General features: G+C 35.9%; 1 pseudogene; it reads right to left on the reverse strand.

Annotated features, from left to right (window-relative positions):
* Positions 1 to 7,789: 7,789 nt before the first annotated feature.
* LOC135964940 (transmembrane protein 161B pseudogene) lies at positions 7,790 to 9,436 on the reverse strand (annotated as a pseudogene).
* Positions 9,437 to 10,879: the final 1,443 nt, after the last annotated feature.

Raw genomic sequence — 10,879 nt, forward strand, 5'->3', positions numbered from 1 at the left:
AGCAGTAGTGGTGAAATGCTCTTCCAAGTCTCAAGTGCTCTTCTGAGTCCCAGCTGTGTTGGCAATGGTTGTAATGGGCTGTGTATGCCAGCATCTAGGCCAGTTGGTGGCACTTGCAGGTAAAAGCCAGCTGTGATGGAAGCAGTGTGTTGTTTATGCCCAACTTCACTGACCCCAAAAGACACACTTTGTTGTCCCAGGTGGTGGATTGGGTTGGGGAACCTCCTTACAACCCTGGATCCTGCACTTTGTCCTAAGGAAGGGGTGATACTGGATGGAGCTGAATTGCACTCAGACTTCCCCAGTGATGAGTGCCTGCACAGAGGTAATTGGTAGGAGTGAGGCAATCCTCAGGGGGCTGGTGAAATGCTTGGGTGAGGGGCAACTGTCACTGCCCTGAGGTCCTGCCACAGGAAGGGTGGTGGTGGTCTTAGCACCCACAACTTTGACTGGTGGTTGGGCAAATTTATTCCTCTCATGCCCAGCCCCACTGGGGCTTGCTCCCTCCTCCCACCTGTCACAAACACCCTGGCTATTCTGTCAGACCTGAGAAATTTATGCTGTTCTTTAGTACAACCCTGGGTCATAGGAACTCCTCCACAGCTCAAGATGAAGTCACTGTGACAACTGTCATCCTGCTCAAGTCCTGGGGATAATGCCCACTTTCAGTGCTGTTGGCTGCTGTCCATGTCATGCTTGCTTCTCAGTCTTGGTTGTGCTAGCCCACTCCCTGCTCATGCCCCAGTTCCGTGCGCAGTAGCTTGAGTTTCCTTAATGACTAGGAATGACAACAACCCTGATGACTAGGACCATGAACACTCTGTTAGGAGCTAGGATTAAAAAGGTCATCTTGCCATAGCTTCTTAGGCTACAGGAAGTGTGTGGAACCAAGGGCATGTTCCCTCCCTTGAGTGGTTTCTTCTCTCAGTCACCTGACTGCTCCTTTTGCTAGATTCAGGGATTGGGAGGGTCAAAGTGCTCTCTCATGATCTAGATTTTATGATTCCCTAGTGAGAAAATGGACCAGAGAAATGCTGTTGCTTACTTTCTCCTGTATTATAGAGTCACTCCTGTTTTCCAGCCAGTCTTGGCCACACAGGCTGCCTGTTTTTCTTTTCCTTTCTAGTTTTTGTCATTTCCTGTCACTTTTCTGTTGATCTCTTGTGTTCTCTCTTGGACAATGTACTGAATATGATTGTCTATATACTATTATGGTACTAAATGGATGCAGCTGGTTTGAAATGCTCCTAGTCAGCCATCTTAAAAAAAAATTGTACCGATGTTAAATCATGCAACCTTGCTGAACTCATTTATTAGTTCTAGTGGGTTTTTCAAAATTTCTTAGAAATTTTTATTTTTATGATAACATCATATGTAAAGTTTCCAATCCCCAGGTGGAGTCCATTCTTTTCTTTTTTCTAAAATAACTTTCCCAAACCTAGGTTTTAACCATTACATGTGACATTAGCTGCACATTTTATAGATGCCTTTTAGCAGGTCTAGGAAGTTTTCTTGTATTTCTGGACTGCTTTGGGTTTTACTTTAAATAGATGTTAGTTTTGTTAAATGTTCTTGTGTGTATCAAATTTGTTTTATTTTTGGATGTTTAGCCTAATTTGCATTTTTGAGATAACTCCTTTTGGTGATGGTTAAACTATTAAAATTATCGAATCAACAGTGATAGTATTTACATAGAGGTAGGTTTTTTTTTTTTTTTTTTTTTTTTTGAGACGGAGTCTCGCTCTGTTGCCCAGGCGGGAGTGCAGTGGCCAGATCTCAGCTCACTGCAAGCTCCGCCTCCCGGGTTTATGCCATTCTCTTACCTCAGCCTCCCGAGTAGCTGGGACTACAAGCGCCCGTCACCTCACCCGGCTAGTTTTTTTTTTTTTTTTTTTTTGTACTTTTTAGTAGAGACGGGGTTTCACCGTGTTCGCCAGGATGGTCTCTATCTCCTGACCTCGTGATCCGCCCGTCTCGGCCTCCCAAAGTGCTGGGATTACAGGTTTGAGCCACTGCGCCTGGCCGAGGTAGGTTTTCCTTACACATTTTTTTTTTAATACTTTTCATATCTGTGGGATGAGTGTGATATTTTTTATTTTATAGTATAAACACAGTGGTGGTGTAGGTCCCAGATCTCCTGGGAAGGAGGAAGAAACCTTAATCTTCTCTACCTAAGTGGGTAAGTCATTCTCTGTGTCTCTAGTCATAGTTGTTTCCGGAGCTCTGGGCATGGGAGAATACATAGTGATCTCTGGACAGGAAATGGCTGGCCCTCAACTGAAGCCATCATCACTGAAGGTGAAAAATCTTAAGGTTAACAGTAGAAACCACATGGTTGTCAGGTTTTCAGGAAAACAAAGAGGAGATTAAATGTGTGGGTGACATGGGAGCGGTGAGTTAGTATGGGTTGGGAAAGGCAGATACAACTTTATTTCCCTGAGCAGTTTCCATTGTAATCAAATGGAAAATTTTTAAAAGTGATTTGAAAAGATCAAGGAATTATAAACTAAACAAGCATATTTGGAAAGGAGCCAAAGATAAATTGAAAAAAAATGAATACATTTAATACACAGTATTTGGGTTAAATATCAAGTTAGACTCACATGATAAAAAGATTAGTAAACTAAAATATTGAGCAGAATGAATATCACCAAATAAAGACAAAGTATAAAAATACAAATATAATTATAGGAAGAATATGAGAAGGAAAATACATTTAAATTATCCAATAGAATATATAAAACTATAGAATATATAAATAGAATGTATAAACATTTCCACCAACAATAAATGAGAGCTCTTGTTACTCTACATCCTTGCTAGGGTTAGTATAGTCAGTGTTTTAGATTTTAGCCATTCTAATATGGGTGTAGCAGTATGTCATTGTTATTTTAAATTTCTATTTCCTAATGACACATGATGCTGAACATCTTTACATATGCCTATTTGTCATACTTTTATGCTCTTTAGTGAAGCCTTACAACTTTTACATTTGTATTTGTTTGAATCCTTTGCCATTTTATAATTGGGTTATTTATTTTTTTATTCTTGAGTTTTAAGTGTTTTTTATTATTTATTTTTTGAGACAGAGTCTCGCTCTGCCGCCCAGGCTGGATTGCAGTGGCGCAATCTTGGCTCACTGCAAGCTCCCTCTCCCGGGTTCACGCCATGTCCTGCCTCAGCCTCCCGAGTAGCTGGGACTACTTGCACCCGCCACCACGCCACCTGGCTATTTTTTTTTTCTTTTTTGTATTTTTAGTAGAGACAAGGTTTCACTGGGTTAGCCATTTTTAGTAGAGACAGGGTTTCACCGTGTTAGTTAGGAGATAGTCTCCATCTCCTGACCTCGTGATCCACCTGCCTCGGCCTCACAAGATGCTGGGATTACAGGTGTGAGGCACTGCACCTGGCCGGGTTGTTTATTTTTTATTCTTGAGTTTTAAGTGTTTTTTTATTTTTCGCATATTTGGATACCAGTCTCTTATCAGTTATGTGTTTTGCAATTATTTTCTCCCATTCTGTGCCTTTTCTTTTTACTCTTTTATCAGTATCTTTTGCAGTACAGAAATATTATTCTGTACTGACATATATGGCCAATCCACACTCAAGGGGAAGAGAATTATAATCCATCTCATATTGAGAGAAATATAAAGGAGTTTGTGGCTCTATTTTAACGTTTTGATTGATGTATAATTTCCATACAATAAACTGCACCTGTTTATAGTGTAAAAGTTGGCTAAGTTTTGACACATGTATACCCATGAAACCCTCACCATTATCATGATAACAAATGTATTCATCAACCCCTAAAAAATACAAAACACTAAGTTTAAAGAAGCTCAGTGAGATGCAAGGGAAATCTGAAAACCAATAAAAGAAAGTCAGAAAATCAATTTAAGGTACAAATGAGAAAGGAAATAGGTATCTTAGAAAAGAAAATAAAAACCAGAAATTCTGAAGGAAAAAAAATTATTGGAGGAAACACAAAACACATTTAAAACGTTAAAAAATAGGCTATACCAAGGAAAAGAAAAAAAATTCTATGACTTGAAGATAGGTCTTTTAAAATAATCAAGACAAAATTTTGCAAAATGAATTTTTAAAATAAGTGAAACTCTTTGAGATATTTGGGACTACATAGGGCAAACCAATTTATGAATTGTATTATCAAGGTTAAGAGAATTCAAAAGGCCTAGAGAACCTATTTAATGAAATAATAGATAAAATCTTTCCACATTTAGCAAGAGATTTAGACATTCAGATATGGAAGACTCAGTGATCCCTAACAAATGCAGTGCAAAAAGGACGTCACCACAGCACATTAAAATCTGACTGTCTCAAATTGGTGTAAATGCAAAGATTCTAAAATCAGAAAGAAAAGTGCATCTATTCACCTATGAAGGAGACCCCATCAGACTAACAGTGGGTTTCTCAGGAGAAACCATAAAGGCCAGAAAACAGTGGGATGGCATTTTCAAAATGCTGAAAGAAAAAATAAAGTCAGCTAAGAATTCTACATTCAGCAGGGCTGAACTTCATAAATAAAGTATAAATCAATCTTTTCCAGACAAGCAAATCCTGAAGAAATTTGTCACCACTAGACTGGCCCTATAAAAAATGCTCAACTGATTCCTAAACATGGAAGTAAAAAGACAATATTTACAACCAGGAAAACACATGAAATTATAAAACTCACTGGTAAAGCAATCACACGAAGGAGGGAGAGAAACAAATCATAGGACTCTACTACAGAACTCCACCAAACAACGACAGTCAAAGAAAATGAAAAATTCAAATAATTTATAAATTAACTAGAAAACAACAACATGACAGGAACAAAACCACAGATATCAATGTAAACCTTGATTGGAAATGGATTAAATATTCATTTAAAAATGTATAGACTGGCTGAATACATTTAGAAACATTTTTGAGCTATATGCTGCTTCCAAGAAACTCATGTTACCTGTAAAAGCGTGGAAAAAGATATTCCATGCAAATGAAAACTAAAAGCAAAAATGAGAAGCTACACTTGTATCAGATAAATCATACCTTAAGTCAAAAACAGTTAAGAAAATGCAAAAGGATTATTATATAATAATAAAGGGGTCAATTCATTAAGAACATGTATATTATAAATATATATTTACAAAATGCTGGATCACCCACATTTATAAAACCAATATTTAGTCATAAACAGAGAGATAGGGAGCAATACAATAATACTCGGGAAATTCAACACACCATTCAGAGCATTAGGCAAATTATCTAGACAGAAAAAAACAAACATTGGACTAAAATTGGACTTTAGACCAAATGACTTAACAGATATTTACAGAACATTCTACTCAACAACTGCAGAATATGCATTCTTCTCATCAGTGCATGGATTATTGTCCAAAAAGACCATATTTTAGGCCACAAAATAAGTCTCAACAAATTTTAAAATACCAAAATCAGATTAAGTATCTTCTCTGACCACAGTGGAGCAAAACTAGAAATCAATACCAAGAGAAATTCTGGAAACGATACAAATAAATGAAATTTAAACAACATGAATGACCATGACATCAACAAAGAAATTAAGATGAAAATTATTTATAAAATGAATTCTAAACTTGGAAGCAAAAGGATAACCTTCATGAAAACACATAAAAGTAAAAAACCCATTGGTAAAGCAAATACACAAAAAAGGAAGAACAAGGACTCATGGTACCACTATAAAAAAAACTAACAAAGAGCAATGACAAAGTCAGATAAATAGTAAGGAACAAAGAATATATAAAACAGTTAAGACAATAACAGAAACACTACCTTAGATATCAAAGACAACCTTGAATGTAAATGCATTGTATTATTCACTTAAGATAATAGACTGTGTGAATGAACTTAGAAAACATGGTCTGACTATAGGCTGCCTACAAGAAATGCACCTTACCTATTAAGACAAATATAGACAAGAAAATAAAAGTATGAAAAAAGATATTTCATGCAACAAGAAACCAAAAGTAAGCAGAAGTGTCTATACTTATACCACACAAACCAGAATTTAAGTTAGAATATAAAAATTCTGAGTATATATATTCACCAAACACTGGAGTACCCAGATACATAAAGCAAATATTACTACATCTAAAGAGAGGAATAGACTGCAATACAAAAACTGTGGGAAACTTTAACACTCCACCTCAGAATGAAAAAGATTATTAAAACAAAATCAAAAAACAAACATTGGATTTAAACTGGAATTTAGGCCAAATGATTTTAATAGATATTTACAAAACATTTTATCCAACAAAGGCAGAATAAACATTCTTTCTTTAGCATATTTTCCATAACAGACTACAAATCTCAACATCTGAAAAACAATAGGCTGGCCCAGCATGGTGGCTCAAGCCTGTAATCCCAGCACTTTGGGAGGCTGAGGTGGGCAGATCATGAGGTCAGGAGATCGAGACTATCCTGGCTAACACGGTGAAACCACATCTCTACTAAAAGTACAAAAAATTATCTGGGTGTGGTGGCCAGCACCTGTAGTCCCAGCTACTCAGGAGGATGAAACAGGAGAACTGGTATGAACCCGGGTGGCGGAGCTTGCAGTGAGTTGAGATCATGCCACTGCACTCCAGCCTGGGCGACAGTGCAAGACTCCGTCTCAAAAATAAATAAATAAATAAATAAATAAAAATAAAACACAATAGGATATACATGACAACAAATTGAAAAAATATGTATTGCAAATAACTCAAACCACCATAAAATACAAGTAAAAATCTATACCAAGAGGATCTTTGGAAATTATATCAATACATGAAAATTAAATAACATAATGCCAAATGACCACTGGATCAATTAATAGTTAAGATGGACATTTTTTTGAACTTTCAAAATGTATTTTAATCTCATTCCAAAAAGAAATAAAATTTCTAGATACAATTCATCTCATTCAAATCACTTTTTAACATACATTCTGCAACTTAAAATATTATAAGGAATCAATATTCCCATCTTTTATAATCTCAATATATTATATATTTAATATATAATAAATGTACTATACATACAGGTAGTCAGCAGGTTTACAAAGTAATTTCTTTAAAGTCTGACCAGTATTGATAAATACTTTTAGACTATTAAAAGGAACTATTTAGGATCATAGAATAAAATAAAATATGGCAGGTCCAAGCCTCATGGCAAGATTACAGAAGTTTATATGGCCAATCACTTTAAAAGAACTCTCTAGTTGGGTAGAATATGTTTTAAAACAATACTGTTCCTATTCTCAAGCAGAAGTAGTTGTAGATATTAATCATATTCACCTCCATTAAATTTAAAATAACTATGCAGTTATCTTTACTGTAATATACAGTAGCTATCTCTTCCTTTCTGTTGTATTTTATCGTTTCAGGAGTAACTAATGCATTACCAACAGAAGAGACTTTAGCCCCTTTCCCTCCCCTGAAGCATGGCTCAGTTTGAAGATTGTTCTATAGACAGCCACTATGACTACCAACAGTACCATAATATCGTTAAAAGCAATCAATAACTAGAGTCATTTAAGATGTTTCAAAGACTGCTGGAGGTTTCTGTCAACCAAGGTAATCAGAAATATTACCCTTGTAGATAGCCCTCTCATACCAGTAAATACAGAGAGTTAAAATTCCAATGCCACAGTGTAACAGTTAACAATCTATTTTGTAATTTTAAATATTATAACATTAATTCACCCTGAGAATACAAAGGAAACATTTAATACAAGATATTCTGATTTTTTTCCCATTGTATTTACTTTCTTCTGGTTTTCATCAGCCCTTTAAGGACACAAATATTTGAATTTAAAGTGTGATTTTGATATTTTTTTTGTTAACTGAGATTCATGCCACAGTCAGATATTGGTGATAAAAAAGCCCAAAAAGACTTGTAGAAAAGAGGCAAGCAGCAATCCACCAGGTCAGAAAAGACAGAAGTCCTCAAAAAATAACAGTAAAAATATTTTTAAGCTGCTCAGTGTCACTGTTATTTGTGTAACAGTAACTTTCATCTTCCCTTCAGCTGACGGTAATTCAGAGTAAACAAAATTGTAGAGCAGACTATTATCCACTGGTAAGGTAGAGATAGATTCTGGATAAATACCCCAGGAATGATTGCCTAGTGTTTTCAAAAGCAGAGTTGTGTGAAACAGCATTACCAGAGGCACCACATACTGCAGTGCAATGACACAAAGATAATAAAAGACTCAAGCCACCATTTTCTATAGCTCAACTGTACTTATTCACCCTGCTTCTTTCTTCATCTGCTCCACACATTTTTGGACTAAATTTAAATAAGCTTGCAGGTGACTACACATCATGGCCAACCACAAAGCACACAGCAGGATTATTAACCAGAGTCGCAGAGTATCGAATGTGGCTTCTGGCATTAAAGGGATACTTTCTTCACCCAAGGTTGGGTTCATAATGTAGTCTTTGGTGACTGGTTTTACCCAGAGCAAAACCATAAATAAATGTGCCAAGAAGCTGATATGAAGTAATGTTTGTGTAATTTTTTCTGTTGTCAAATTCAGGGCATCCAGAAGCATTTGAGCCAGTCTTAATCCAGGAAATGTCAAGAAAGCCCCAAAGAGTGAACAGAAAATAGCCAGGAAAAATTTGAAAGTAAGTTTTGAAACAGGACTCTGAGATTCTAAACCTTGCTTTTCAAGAAACTGCATCACACTATCTGAAAAATTTGTAAATCCTGTTTCAAGTCCAAATTCCAGATAATTTTCTCTTACAATCAACACTACCATTGCTTTGTCAAAGAAAAAAAATCCAAAGGTGACACAAATAGATTTTTCACCACCATATTCTACTTTAATATAGTGTGTAGTTAATGAAAATAGAACTTTGATTGCAAAAGACAAAACCAGCAGGCACCAGACTAAGCTGATATTCATTTCCTGTGTAGGCTTCATAAACTTGTAATAGACTTCAGTTACTAGATACACAACTGTAGCAGCCACTGTGAAATTCCCCAGTCACTGGTGTTCTGGAAAATAATGCAATGCTAAAGTATCCACTTCTGTATCTGACTTTGTTTCTAGATGAAGGTCAATATCCTGTGGAATGGTTAATGACTTACTTTCAATGTGACCATTATATTTCCTACCTTTTTTGCTTTTCCCTTTTTGCTGATTCCCTGCAAGAATTCCACTGAGCAAGAGAATAGCGAGGCATAATCTTCTGCATGACACGGGCCATCACCATGGTAACAACAGCTGTATATCTATCACACACTATGAGTGAGAACATGCAGTGTTTGGTTTTCAAGATGGATATGTTTTTAACTATTGAAAGAAGTGAAAATGAAAACACGACATATCAAAATCTATACTGTACAGCAAACACATTAAGAACAGGTAGGCAATAGCAATAAACATCTACACCAGAAAGCAGAAATATTTCATATAAACAATCTAACAATGCACCTCAAGGAAGTGAAAAAGCAAGGACACAGCAAACCCAAAATTTGCAGGATGAAAGAAATAATAAAGATCGGAGAAAAACTAAAGAGAGACTAAGGAAAGAAATACAAAGGTCAATGAAGTGATATGTTATTCAAAAATATAACCAATATTGATAAACTGCTAGCTTGACTAACCAAGAGGAGAGATAAGAAACAAATCAGCAAAATAAAAGAACAGACATTACAATTGATATCACAGAAATACCAAAGATAATTAGAGAATATTATAAATGCTAACAAACAGGAAAATATAGAGGAAATGATTAAATTTCTATAAACACATAACCTATCCAGACTGAATCAGAAGTAGAAAAACTGAAGTGATCAATGAATAATGAGACTGAGTCAGTAAAAAAATGTCTCCCAACAAAAAAAGAGACAAAATCAGGTCGAATAACTGCTGAATTATTCCAAATGTATAAAAAAAGAATGAACACCAATCCTCCTCAAACTATTTCAAAAACACATGAGAGAAAGGAATGCTTCCAAACTTATTTTTTGAGGACACAATACCAAACAAGACAAGGATCCACCACCAACAACACAAAACTATGGGCCAATATCTGTAATAAACATAGATGCAACAATCTTTAATAAAATGTTAGCAAACCAAATGCTACAGCACATCAAAAGGTAATGCACCATGATCAAGTGAAATTTATACCAAAATTCAAGGATGCTTGCATACACATATCAATACACTGAATATATTGCCTCAGTAGAATGAAGGACAAAACCCATATAAGTAGGTCAATAGATGTAGAAAAAGTAATTGACAAAATTTAACATGTGTTCATATTAAAAACTCTCAACAAACTAGACATAGAAAGATCATTCTGTAAAGTAGTAAAGATCATATATGACAAACCCAAAGCTAACAATATACTGAACAGACAAAAGCTGAAAGCTTTTTCTCTAAGACACCAAACAAAACAAGAATGTTCACTTTCACAAATCTTATTGAACATGAAAGTCCTAATCAGTAATCTGGCAAGGGAAAAAAAAAACAAAAACAGACATCCAAATTGACTTGCAAAAGGAAGTTAAATTGTCCACTTTGCAGATGACATAATTTTTTATATAGAAAAACCTAAAAAAGACTCCAATAAAAGACTGTAAGAACTCATAAACAAGGCCAGGTGCTGTGGTTCATGCCTGAATTCCTAGCACTTTGGGAGGCCAAGGCAGGTGACTCTCCTGAGGCCAGGAGTTCAAGAACAGCCTGGCCAACATGGTGAGACCCTGTATCTACTAAAAGTGAAAAAACTAGCCCGTGGTGGCATGCGCCTGTAGTCCCAGCTAGTCTGGAGACTGAGGCAGGAGAATCACTTGAACCCAGAAGGCAGAGGTTGCAGTGAGCTGAGATCACGCCATT

Source organism: Macaca fascicularis, chromosome 9, assembly GCF_037993035.2.
Source record: "Macaca fascicularis isolate 582-1 chromosome 9, T2T-MFA8v1.1".
Taxonomy (NCBI): domain Eukaryota; kingdom Metazoa; phylum Chordata; class Mammalia; order Primates; family Cercopithecidae; genus Macaca; species Macaca fascicularis.